This window comes from Tursiops truncatus, chromosome 7 (genome assembly GCF_011762595.2).
Source record: "Tursiops truncatus isolate mTurTru1 chromosome 7, mTurTru1.mat.Y, whole genome shotgun sequence".
Lineage (NCBI taxonomy): Eukaryota > Metazoa > Chordata > Mammalia > Artiodactyla > Delphinidae > Tursiops > Tursiops truncatus.
The window spans coordinates 87,344,103-87,357,542 of record NC_047040.1 but is presented as its reverse complement, the minus strand read 5'-3'; the positions used below and the strand labels follow the sequence as shown (position 1 = coordinate 87,357,542).

Genomic DNA, 13,440 nt, shown 5'->3' with positions numbered 1-13,440 from the left:
CACTAATCCTCACATATTGCTGATGGGAATATAAAATGGCCTCAACCCTGTGGAAAACAGTTGGACAATTTCTTTTTAACTTTTTAGTTAAACATAATCTTGCTGTATGACCCAAAATCAATCCTAGGTGTCAAACCAAGAGAAACCAAAAAATATGTCCACATAAAGACGTGTACACAAATATTCATAGAAGCTAATAATAATAGCTTAAAACTAAAGCTGTGAACAACCCAAATACTCAAGTGACAAAAATTACAAAACATGGTCTATATTAGCAACATACCACCATTGGCAATTAAACTGGAACATTTCTCCAGAGAAGACATATAAGGCCAACAGATACATAAAAGATGCTCACGTCAGTCATCATCAGGGAAATGCAAATGGAAACCACAATGAGATATCATCTCATACCTCTTAGGGTGCCTATTATCCCAAAAGGCAAGTGTTGGTGAAGATGTGAAGAAATCAGAACACTCGCACACAGTTTTGGGAATGCCAAATGATGCAAATGTTATGGAAAATAATATGGAAGTTCTCCCTCAAAATGAAAAATAGAACTTACAATATGGCTCAGCAATTGCACTTACAGGTATTCATCCAAAAGTATTGAAATTATAATTTCAAAGAGATTCTCGTGTTCCTTGCAGCCCTATTCGCAATAACCAAAACATGGAAACAACCTAAGTGTCCATCAATGGATGAATGAATGAAGAAAATGTTGTATCCACACACAGTGGAACATTTTTTCTGTCTTAGAGAAGAAGGAAATCCTGCAGTATGTGACAACATGGATGAAATGTCGAGGACATCATGCTAGGAACGTTAAGCCAGTCACAGAAGGACAGATACTGCAAGATGCCTCTTATATGAAGTATTTAATGCAGTCAAACTCATAGAAGCAAAGAGCAGAATGGTGGCTGCCAGATGCTGGGGGTAGGGACAAATGGAGCGTTGCTAATCTACAGGTATAAAGTTTTAGTTATACAAGAAGATTAACCTCTAGAAATCTGCTAGACAACGCTCTAGCTTTGGTTAAAATTATATTCTACACTTAAAATCTGTTAAAAAGGTAGATCTCATGTTTTGTTTGCTTACCACAATAATAAAAATAAAAATTTTTAAAAAGGAGCAAAATACTGATACATGCTAGTATTACTTTCCTGTTCATGATATAACACATTACTGCAAATTCAGTGGCTTAAAACAACAGAAATTTACTATCTTACAGTTTACGGAGGTGAGAAATCTGAAATGGGTCTCACTGGGTTAAAATTCACAGTATTGACATTCCTTTCTGAAGGCTCTTAGGGGAGAATCTGTTTTCTTGCCTCTTCCAGCATCTAGAGATGGCTCACATCCCTTGCCTTGTGATCCCTTTCCATATTCAAAGCCAGCCATGGCCAGTGAAATCTTTTTCACATCTCATCACTCTGACTCTTGTGATTAACCTTGAAGCCATTAGATAATCCAGGATAATCTCTTTGTTTTGAGGATAGTTGATCAGTAAACTTAATTCCACCTGCTACCTTAACTCTCCTTTACCATATAATATAAAATATCCACAGGTTCTGGGGATTAGGATATGGACATCTTTGTGAGGCAATTATTCTGTCTACCACAATGCTACAACATGAATGGACCTGAAGAGTATCATGCTAAGTGAAAGAAACCATACACAGAAGACTAGTTATTGTACTATAGCATTTATATGAAATATCTAGCAAAGGCAAATTTGTAGAGGCTAAAAGCAGACCACTGGTTTCCTAAGGATAGGAGTATGAGATGAGATGAACCACAAATGGGTATGAGGAAACATTTTTAAGTTATGAAAATGTTCTAAAACTGTACAATTCTATTAATTTACCAAAACAACTTGTCTAGCAATTGTTATATTTTGTGGTTTGTAATTTATACCTCAATTGAGTTGTTAAAAAATAGAGGTACATGTCGTAGAGGGCAGAAGTTTGTTTTGAAGGAATAAATAATAGACCTTACCTATAAGATAGCCTATTTAAATAGGCCTTCCTTATAAGAAAGTTAGAGATGTGAAGAAAACAATGTAGATTAGGAGTCAAATATATCTCAAAGTATAGTTCCAATATTAAATATAAAATAAGGCTCATTGTTATTCATAAATCTATATATTTGGTCATTTATGAATGTTGAAAGGAAGATTTTCTTATTGAACCATAATGAAAGAATAATCTCTTGCCCTAGCTCTGAAAAGTAAATCATTTAACAAAGCAAGAAAGGTTGCTTGGGAATACATTTTGCCAAAGATTTCCACTTCTGGAAAATAACAATGACATTTAATCTTTGCATATTTATATTGAAATTTCTTTCAAGTATTTTAAGGAATCTGCTTCTGAAATTCTTCAATATGGAATAACAAGGAGTAGGCAAATGGGAAATCGTGGACATAGTCATCAGACTAAACAGATGAATATAACGTAAGGAAATGTCTTTATTCATACATAGTTTACTGTACTTAGTATCATGTACGACAAATCCCAATTTACTTTTCTGTAACCTAAATTAATTTTTAAAAGTCAACTTCTATGCTACATTTTCTCTCTTTTTTTTTTTTAGTGTATGTATGGGGGCAAGTGCTGCTACCATCCTTTCAACAAAACACGAATCCCTAGAGAATTTCTTTAGCCCTCTGTAATTTACAACCATCCAAAGAACTCCAAAGTTGCAGTCCTCTATTCTAAGAGGATACTCCAGTCATGGCCACTGGCAGTTCTCCAAGCCAGCTAGGCTAGCACAGAGCAGAAGGCTAGCTCTCCAAGGACCTGAAAACTCTCCTTAAGAACTGTGTGTGTTGGCTGCACAGTCATTATCTGGAGGGTTCAGATACAGCTCATGCAGTCCCCCTGAGATCTCACTCCCAGTCATTATTTACAGGACTCAAATACATCCCACAGGCAAGGCAGTCAATGCACCAGTAATTCAACAGCTAACAGAGGGAATCTGGCCATGATCTGTGGACAGTCACTATTTTAAATTTTCCTTCTTTTTTTCCATAACATTTAGGAATCTCTGTGACAAAATGCATACTCTTACTATATGTATAACATAAAACATATATATGTACAATATCTCAATATAGCAAGAAGGTAATATTTTGAAATTTCAACTATATCATCAATGTGTGCTTACCAAGTCATGTCTTTGTTCTCTTACCGGAGAACATTTACCTTTGAAAGGGACGTGTGGTAGCAATAGTTAATCATTTGGAGGAGTATATAAAGTGCAATAATGAATTTATCCGTACTTATTTCAAACTGGATCAGTTTCAAATTGAACTAGAAATAAACAACAGAAAGATTTCTTTTGGTCTCTTTCTCTGTTTTATTTTAAACTAGTTAGGGAAATGGGTTTTATATTTTAATAAACACAGCTAGCATTTTCTACTTTTTATAGAAACCCGTAAGATTGAGGAACTCATTTGTTCTTACACTATTAAAATACAAAAATAAATAAATAAAATTATTCAAACTCATAGCTAATTTCAAAATGATTGCACACTGAATGCCAAAATAAGGAGATAACTCTTCACATAAAAAGGCTAATCATGGTTAATTGTTTTCTTATTCCTTTTGATGATAATAGCCATTATAAACTCATTTGAAGTATGTAGATGTAATATGCAATTACCATAAGACTCAGCATTCCGAAACTCAAACCAGAAGACTAAGACAGCATTGAGCACTGTTTATTGGTGAGGCTGCCAACCGGTTTCATTTTCAAAGAAAAAATAAGTGTGTAGCTGTAGTCCAATCTTTTTTACATGCATGTATTTTCTCTTTATGTGTGCTGATATAATGACTATATCTAAATCAACCTGATTACTGTTGCACAAAGCAGTAGGTGGCTGTCACTATTGTCTGGAAATTTCTGAAGAAGTGTACTCAATTCACAAAGTGTTTAATTCCAGATCTTTTTTTTTTTTTTCTAGTAGGTGAAAACCGTGATCTCCTGGACATTATAAAATGTACACTGTCTTCTCAAGCTCAAGCTCAGGAGACTTGTACATCAAACTTCTAGTAGGAATATGTGCTTGGCTCTTTATACAAGAAGTTGAGAATTCTTCTGTATAAGATATAAAATGAAGTTATAGAGTTAACTTTTGACCTTCATCTAGGTTGGTCCCAAAAATAGAGCTCGTCTTAACACATTTGATCTATAGATTTTGTAGCCTTTAAAATTATATTGGAAAGATAAGTGATTGTAGAATTCTGTGAAAGGGAGTGTCAACTCTCCTGCAGAATAGTCATCTTCTCATTAAGGCTTTTCTTAGAAATAACAAGATAGGTCTATGCCACTGTTGTGTTATGTTTGAAGGACATGATATTCAAATCTACTCCCTCTCTCCTTTGTCACTCTTTCTAGGCAGCCTGGACTCCTTGGCCAGTCATTTCAGTGATCCTCTTAGCACACAAAATTTTCTATACAGAAAATGTGCTGTAGTCTCCCTTTTAACCCCATAGTTTCCATTGACCTAATTTCCTCCGAAACTTCTCTTTTCTCATTCACCACCAAACTTCTTGAAATGGTTATCTTCAACTATCCCCTCAATGAAAATTAATCCCAGTCTCTTCCCACTTTAACATGTATTTCAGTCGTCTCCTGGAAAACACTATCTCAAGTTGTACAAACCCAGGTTTGTATAACAAAGACTCTCATTTGTAGATTTATTCTGCTAGTTTTAGATCTGGTATTTGTTGGTTCACAACCTTGAGAGTTCTCTGGATGAAATTGGAAACTGGCCCCAGGGAGAGACTGAAGAAAGAGACAGAGCACTCCAAATTGGTAGGTGGCAGGTTTAATAAGCAAGGGAACTTATGTACTAAGCTTGTCTTGGGTGATCTCAAGACAAGCAGATCTCTCTACCTGCACACCAGAATCTTAAAAGTTTATACAGAGACCTTAATGGGATTCAGTCATGTATTCAGTCCAGAGTGCCTCAACAACACATTACTCACTCAAGGCTGTGTCCTTGAAAGATATCTTAATGTGGGAAGGGTAGACAAAACACACATTCCAAGGACAGGGCAGGGGGTGAGGAGTCTCTGGTTATCCTTGCAGGTCAACTGGTGGTTACATTCCCTCAACCACCTCCTCCAACGATACTCTTTTTACTTTGCAAACACAGACCATAGTCATTGTAGCAACAAGCATCTGCCCTCAAGAATAGTGCAACTTCAGATAGCTGTGGCTTTTGTGGCATCATCAATAAATGGAAAGAGAAATTTTATGTTTACCATGTTAGTCTGTACACTACTTGCCCTAGCTTGATCAAGGAAATAAAGCTATGGAGGACTGTATGGCTTTCTAAATTTCACTGAGGTCAAATAATGTATGACATAGTCCACAGCCTCCTCTTGTTGACAAATCAAGCTTTTGCTGGTTGTATTCCTTTAAGGATGGCTCCCAATTCATCCTATAACATATGTTTATTCAAATTATGCCTTCATACCAGCTCAGTAGTTCTACAATATTTTGAGTCTGATAGAGGTTTACCTATGACAGGGATCATTAAACATTTTCTGTAAAGGGTTAGATAGTAAATATTTTAGACTTTGTGGGTCATATGGTCACAGTAGCAACTTAACTCTGCCACTGTAACAAGGGAGTAGCTGTAGACAATATGTAAATGGATGGAATGGCTGTATTTTAATAAATACAATGGGTGTTGGGTCAGATTTGATCAGTGGGCTATAGTTTACAGACCTCTGGCCTAAGAGAAGCTACTGTAATGATACTTTAACTCCGAAATTTCTGCCTCATCTGAGCGTTACAATTAATTAAATTTCCTGTGATGATTGTCAGTTTATTTCTTTGACTTTTTTTCTAATAAGTCAAGATGGCTTATTTATGTATTTACTTCAAATAGGTATTGTTCATTTAGCCATTAAGCCTTATTTTATTTTTAAAGTTTATATAACAAATTAATATTATAAATCAATCATCAACAAGAACTTCTCTGATCCAAAATCCTTATACTGTTAAGTATCATTAGGCCACTCTCCACCTCTTCTCTAACTTAAATATGAGGACTTTTTAATAGAAGTCTCAGTTAAAAAGTCAAAAAATAAGCCTTTTATCTTAAACAGTTTGCAAGGTGTATTTTGGTAGGTTTCAGTATGAAAGTGTCTAGAGCCCTAATGGAAGGTAGGGCCAAAGGTCAGCAGAGCAGTCTGGTTAAAGAAATAGGGTAAATGGTTTGCATGCTAAAACGAGTAGGAAGGGACAGGGCAGGTATGTATCCCAGGTAGGCACTGATAATGAACTTTGTCTTTCCTATCATCTTCTCTAGAATTGTAATCAGCAGCATAAGGTGAATTCATCAAAAAAAAAAAAAAAAAAATCAAATGAAAGTCACATGGCAAAGAAGGGTCAAAACAATTGTTCATCTAAGAAGTTTCCCTGCCTTTAAATAACACAACTCTAGGGTAGACATAGAGAAGATCATAGGAAAACTTTCATGCTTATAAGCATAATTTGCAAAATTTGCTTCACCTAAACCCCAAGCAAATCACTGAAGGTTCACAGGTAAGAAATGAGACCCATGGGAGACCATTAACAGCTTAACACTTACAGTTTATATGGTCAAATTCATTCCATTTATAAGAATAATAAAGTAGAAGTGCTGTATTTTGATAATGACTTAATAACATTGAAAATGTAAAACTGTGAATTGTATAATACAGCAAGTTAAGAATGAAATGAAAATATTCAGTAGAGGGTGTGGTTATTTAGGTCATGTTCTTTTTTGGATCAAAGATGATGATTCTCACATGACTTACCAACAGCTTTTCTAAACTCATAAATAATCAAAACAGGCAATTAGAATTGGTAAGATTATCACACTTGAAAATGATTTAAAAAATCCACATTAGTTTTATAGTAGAAATAGAAACATGTTCATGAGATAGTCTGATGAAATGATCAGCAAATTTCAAGGCATATATGGACTTCTTTGGGTGTAAGTAAATTGGTAGAAGGTGTGAAGCCTTACTTCTAATAAAATTGGGAAGAAAATTTCCAGCCATGAAAAAAATGACAAATACAAATATCACATCGATAAAGTTACAATATGGTAAAGTATATTAGTTTTGTTACAAGTGACAGAAATCCTATTTTAAAGGCAAAAAGAAGCATTTCTATATTCAGGGAATCCAATAAAGTATAAACAACAACAACATCAAACTTTTTGTAGAATAAAAAGAAATGCAACTGGACTTCAGGGTAAATTGGAAAGGAGGGTCCTCAAAACTGCCAGGTCATTGTCTTTCTGTGATGGCTGCATTGTTTCAACACATGTATGTTTTCTCTATATTGAAGGGTTAACATAGAATTTTCACAATCTACCCAACATTTATTCTTTTTTTTCCTTGTTAACAATCCCAGTTTGATGAAGTATATGTTCTCTTTTGCATGGCCATGAACATCAGGAGAAACTGCTCTATTCTCAGCCTTAGAAAATTAATCCTGATTGGCCTTAAGCCAACTATGTTGGTATTAATTCCCTTGACAGTGATTAGTTTAGACAATGTGATAAAAATTGGCTGGGTGGTTCTAAAAAGTTTTCCTTGTCTTTAAAATTAAACACAATGGAGGAAATGATTTCTTTCTGTTTCTGAATAGCATAGTTTCTGAGTAAGATGCACTGAACTGGTACAACCATTTTATGGCAAGCCCAAAGCTGCAGGCAACCTCAAGGGTAATAGAATGGAAACAATTGTGAAAAGATCATTGAGTTGCTGCGTTAACATACCTTAGAGCTGCACTGGGTTACAACAGTGAATTTTATTGTTATTTAAATCCTTTGAGTTTAATTTTCTACTATTATCAGCGGAAAACTTCCTAAATAATATTGGGAAAAACACTGCCACTGATAGATGTTGATATAATTTTTGTTAGTGGAGAAACACTAAATGACAGAATATTTAGTGTCAAGTTCAAAAGTCCTGGGGTAGGACTCCAGTTAATCTAGATGAAAAATCCTGGGCCAATCCTTTGTGGTTTTCTTGAGTAGAATCAAGTGAGAACACAGTATTCTTTAGGGGAACCAAATATGTGGAGCTGGGAGAAAAGCAATTCCAAGAAGAGAGACAATATTTCTAGATGAAGAGAAGGAAAAATTTCTACTCTACAAGGTGAAAGCAGTAATGTGTGTTTAATAGAAAGGCAATGTGTTCAGAAAGCAAGACTATTATACAGTAAAAGTGAGAGGCATAAGTGTTAGGTGTAAGTGTTAACTTGTAAACACAATGGATTAAATTAATGGATTTTGGACAAAACTGTAGAGAGTGTATAGACTTCATGGAGAATGAAAATTAACTAGAAAACAACCACACAAATAAGGGAGAAAAGCCCATATTAGTTATTTTATGGATGAAGTTTGAAAGTTTCTTTCAAGTTGGACTACTCATTACCCAAGTAATTAAACTTCCGCATTACACTAATGATATTATTTTTTAAGCACAAATTAAATAAACAATAATTAGAGGAGGAACTACAGGATTCTCAACAGTCCCTCTTTGGGAAAGAGCTAAGGTGAAGTTTTCAAGGGCTGTGTACCTCAGAGAAAGGATCATGTTATGAAGGTAAATAATTTGAACTTACTGTAAAGGGTGATCCTGTGTTTAGGAGAGAGCTTCTTAGTCTGCTGAGCTGCTCCTTCTCTTCTGGTCTCTGTGAAGACAATTGTGTATTGAATTATGACCCTCATAAAAGACATGTTGAAGCTCTAACCCAGTAGCTCAGAATATGACCTTATTTGGAAATAGGATATTTAAAATAAGTTAAATGAGGTCATTAGGGTGGGCCCTAATTCAATATGAATGGTGTTCTTATAAAAAGGGGAAATTTGGACACAGAAACAGACAAGCATACAAGGGAGAATGCCATGTGAACATGAAGATGGAAATTGGCATAAAGCATCTAAAGCCAAGGAACATCAAAGATGGTCAGCAAACCACGATGAGCTACAAGAGAGACATGGAACAGATTCTCCCTCACAGTCATCAGAAGAAACTGACACTGCCAACACCTGGATTTTGAATTTCTAGCCTCTAGAACTGTGAGTCAATAAAGTTCTGTTATTTCAACCACCCGGTTTGTGGTACTTCGTTACTGAAGCCCTAGCAATCTAATACATGTATTTCCATATGAGTGTTATCTTGCCAGTTCTATTCATTAACATCACTGCCTGGAAGGATCTGTGGATTGGGAAAAGGCTGATGCTCACTCTGCCTGTACTATTATGGCTTTGATTGGAGACTGCTCTGCCTGTCCTTTACCTCATGGGTATAACAGGAAGTCAACATACTTTTGATTTTAATTTTAGTTCTTACTAGCTCTTTGACACTGAGTAAATTCTTTAAAATTCTGGATATTGGTTTTCCTAGTTATAAATTATAAACTAGAAGGATAAAAAGATTCTTAATGTAGTGGGCATGTCATGTCAATCTGGGTCACTTTTTAAAAAAACACATGACTTGGGCCTCTGCTCTCATGAATGTAAGTCAATAGTTGGAAACTAGATAGTCATATTTTAAAAGGATCTAGAGTTAAATCTAATGGCAACCCTTCAATGATGACCAGGGAATTCAATATCAAAAACTGCTATAAGCTTTGATTTCATTCATTCTATAATTATGGTACTGTGGCTACTATGTCATGAGTAATACATGCAGTAGTAAGAGCCAAAATAGCTCAAAAATATCACTGCTTGGGAATTCCCTGGTGCTCCAGTGGTTAGGACCCTGTGCTTTCACTGCTAAGAGCCTGGGTTCAATCCCTGGTCAGGGAACTAAGATCCCACAAGCTGCATGGTGCGGCCAAAAAAAAAAAAAAAAAAATCACTGCACGTATCTACAATAAATATTTAAATAAATGGGAATTGTAAGCAGCCCTCTACAGAGGAGCATAGATTTGGTATAATGACCTAGAAAGCTATATTTTCAGTTTGTAGCAGTAGCTAAAATTCATAATCCTTCTATTTCATAATATTTTTCTTTCCTAATCTACTAGAAAGAAGATGTTTGTTATTCTGTGACAGTGACCATTTAATGTGGCATTGGTATTATCTTCTAACTACCCAAATTTCTTTTGTACAGTTATATATTAAAAGCAGCAAGTTTGGACCTCCCTGGTGGCACAAAGGTTAAGAATCCACCTGCCAATGCAGAGAACATGGGTTCAAGCCCTGGTCTGGGAAGATCCCACATGCTGTGGAGCAACTAAGCCCGTGTGCCACAACTACTGAAGCCCACGCGCCTAGAGCCTGTGCTCCGCAACAAGGGAAGTCACTGCAATGAGGGGCCCACACACCACAATAAAGAGTAGCCCCCGCTTGCTGCAACTAGAGAAAGTCTGCACACAGCAACAAAGACCCAGTGCAGCTAAAAATAAAAATAAATAAAATATAAATAAAAATTTTTTAAAAAGCAGCAAGTTTACAAAACTCTTAGCTTGACAAATATCTTATAAATTCTTTCTTTAAATGCTAAGGGCTACAAAATATAATTTAGTACCTATGAGCTTCTAGGAGCTATTTACCACTTTAACAATTAACAAGCCATACAATAACATTTAAAAAGTCATAAAAATTTACATCTATAAGTGATTTTACTTAATAGGTTAGCAATATGCATTCTGAGCAATAGAAGGGGAACAGCACTAATAAAATGTATACTGAACTCAGTAAAAGTAATTTATGCAACTAGTGCTCAATTGATGACGAGGGCAAGTTATAGGTTGGTTATACGTCATGGTTTCATCTGTCCCTAACAAATGATTCTTGCCACACTGCCTCCTGTAATTAGGAGTGACACTGCTTGGAGGCAAAGGCATGCACAGAGTGGCCTTTCAAAATTCCTTTGAGAGGACCGTGATAAATTTCAAAGCAACATCTAGTAAATGGTAGAGTAAGACACAGATCTGAGAGTTGAAACCATTTCAGATTGAAGTAATCAGGGCATAGTCCTTTCTTAAAAAAATACTTTGCATATCTTCTCAAAATATAAGATGAGCAAATCAACAATTATTTAGTGACAACAGTACAGAGAAAAACAAAATCCTTGAATAAATAACTTAGTGAGAATAAAATAAATCAGTCCTGCACAATTTACATCTCTCTTGCCTCTTTGAAATTAGATGTACCCTGGTACCCTGGTAAGTCATGGAAAAGCAGAACAATATTTAACTGCAAATTTCTAGTAAACAAATTCCACTTCCAGTGTGTGAGAATTTTGAGTCATTTTTTGTGGGAACTGATTAGCAAAAGAAAAAATAGAATCTGAAATGGGAAATGGAAATAGAGCAGATGGCAATAAATCAGTGTAGATTTTAATAATAAAAGTTTAGGAAAGAAGACAAAAGATAAGAGAAAAATATTCTCAAGTTTTACTGTGCTGTCTCGTGCTGAAAGAAAGAGAACTAACTAGGAAGACAAACAATGGAGTCATCTCACAATCAAAAAGGCATTAAATCCTGAGTGAAGAACCAGAATCAGGGGAAAAAGCTTTTTACAATGTTTATTATCTACAGTAAGATACATTTCTAAGTGTCTCCTTGATATAGTAGTGGATTGAGTATCAGACATAAACTATTGAGGTTTGGTGAATTAAAAAAAAAACCTAATAAAATAATTATTGTTAATTTAAGATGTAAAAATTGCCCTAATATTGTCTTTATTTGTTGATATATTATTTTATTTTAGCATAGACAACACACATTGTTAATGGCCTTTATATGTTTACTCTCAACTTGAGTCCCCACAGTTTTTTCTTCCTATAGAAATATTTCATCAACTAAATAGAAATAGTTCTCTTGTATTATCTGATGATGATAAAAGTAATCAATGTTTTGTGTAAAACACTCAGAAATAAACTGTAACTCTCATATATTGCTGATGGGAATGCAAAATGGAACATCTACTCTGAAAAGAGTTTTGAAGTTTTTTATTTAAAGTTAAATATACACTTACCATATGATCCAGACATTCTGCTCCTAGGTATTTACCCAAGAGAAATAAAATACTCCCCTACAAAATAATCTGTAAATGACTGTGTATAGCAGCTTTATTTATAATAACCTCAAACTGGAAACAACCCAATGTCCATCCACTATTGAAAGAGTAAACAAGTTGTGTTACAGCCATACAATGAAATATTATTCAGCAATAAAAGGCAATAAACTAATTACCATGTGAAAATATAACTAAATCTCAAAAACATTGTGCTAAGTGAAAGCAAATGAATATAAAAGGCTACATTTGCTATGATTCCATTTCTGTGACATTCAGGAAAAGACAATATGTAAGTGGGATCATATTCTATATTCTACTTTGTAATTTTTTAAATTAAAATTATATTATATAGTTATATATAAAATTATATAGTGCACATCTATAATAATAAAACCAAAAGCACTTTGATGGCATAGTATTTTATAGGTGTATCATAATTTATTTATTTAAATAATCTATTAACATATTCAATTTGATTGTAAGTTTTCTGACCATGAATGAATATTCTCATAAATACACTATCTATATGAACCATATACAATTGTCTGATAATTTTCTTAATACAAATTCCTGCACATTAACTTTCAGATTATAGATCTAGACACATTTAAATGTTTGATAGAATATGCCAAATTGTTCTTTACAAAAATTGTACAAAATACACTTCCACCAACAATATCTGAAGCTACTAATTTCTATTCCTCCCTCAGAGCACATTGGTTATTATCATTCAGAACATCTTTTAAAAGAGTAAGTTCTGCAACCAATAATTCTACATTTATGAACAAAATCTATTTGTGGAAAAGCCCTTAACATAATGTCTAAGGAGCTCACTATTTAATAAAAAGTAACACTATTCATTTTACATCTGGAATCCAATGTTTAATATTTTTTAAAAAAGGTTTTCCTATGCTTTTTATGGATAGATTTAAATATTTAAATTGTTGAAAATCTTTCCTTCATGTTCTGAGCCAGTTATTCTTCAGATTCACTTTCTAGCTCCTTGGTATTGACCTCCATGAAGTTCCTCATTTGGGCTACTTTCCTCTCTGGTTTCTAGATGGGATTGAATAATGGTAGACCCAATTGTCCTAAGAGCAGAAGAGGGAGGTCAGGGTAGTTGTTCCCTCAATGCTTTTACTGCCAGCTCCTCGTTTGAACACTAGATACTTTCCCCAACCATCAGCACTGCTTCTTTAGGGTGGCTTCTCTCCCAGGGCTATAGCTTTTGCTGGATTCTGGCCACACCATCCTCTTCAGGCATAGTGGTGTTAACAAATATTAATCATAGTTAGTCTCTGGGGCTTTGCCATTCTTCTTGGGTCTCTTAACCCTGTCCACATGTCTATGAAAAGTCTTTTTATTAAAATTATCTTCATTTACTGATTTGGTTG

The 13,440-nt window shown here is 34.7% G+C and overlaps 2 long non-coding RNA genes across 6 annotated transcripts in view; one reads left to right on the top strand and one right to left on the bottom strand.

Moving 5' to 3' along the window:
* The window catches only part of LOC109548371 (uncharacterized), a 64,741-nt gene extending 52,661 nt beyond the window's left edge, over positions 1-12,080 (top strand). Inside the window, exon 4 of the long non-coding RNA XR_002174452.3 lies at positions 10,134-12,080. This is a non-coding gene — a long non-coding RNA (uncharacterized lncRNA). The remainder of the gene's footprint in view (positions 1-10,133) is intronic.
* The window catches only part of LOC141279201 (uncharacterized), a 69,100-nt gene continuing 58,934 nt past the window's right edge, over positions 3,275-13,440 (bottom strand). For 4 of the 5 annotated variants that reach the window (XR_012333131.1, XR_012333130.1, XR_012333132.1 and 1 more), the window contains 2 exons: positions 8,638-8,706; positions 3,275-3,311 (listed from right to left, as the gene is read on the bottom strand). This is a non-coding gene — a long non-coding RNA (uncharacterized lncRNA). Of the gene's footprint in view, positions 3,312-8,632; positions 8,707-13,440 lie in introns of those variants that run through there. The other variant, XR_012333133.1, reaches the window with a different exon arrangement.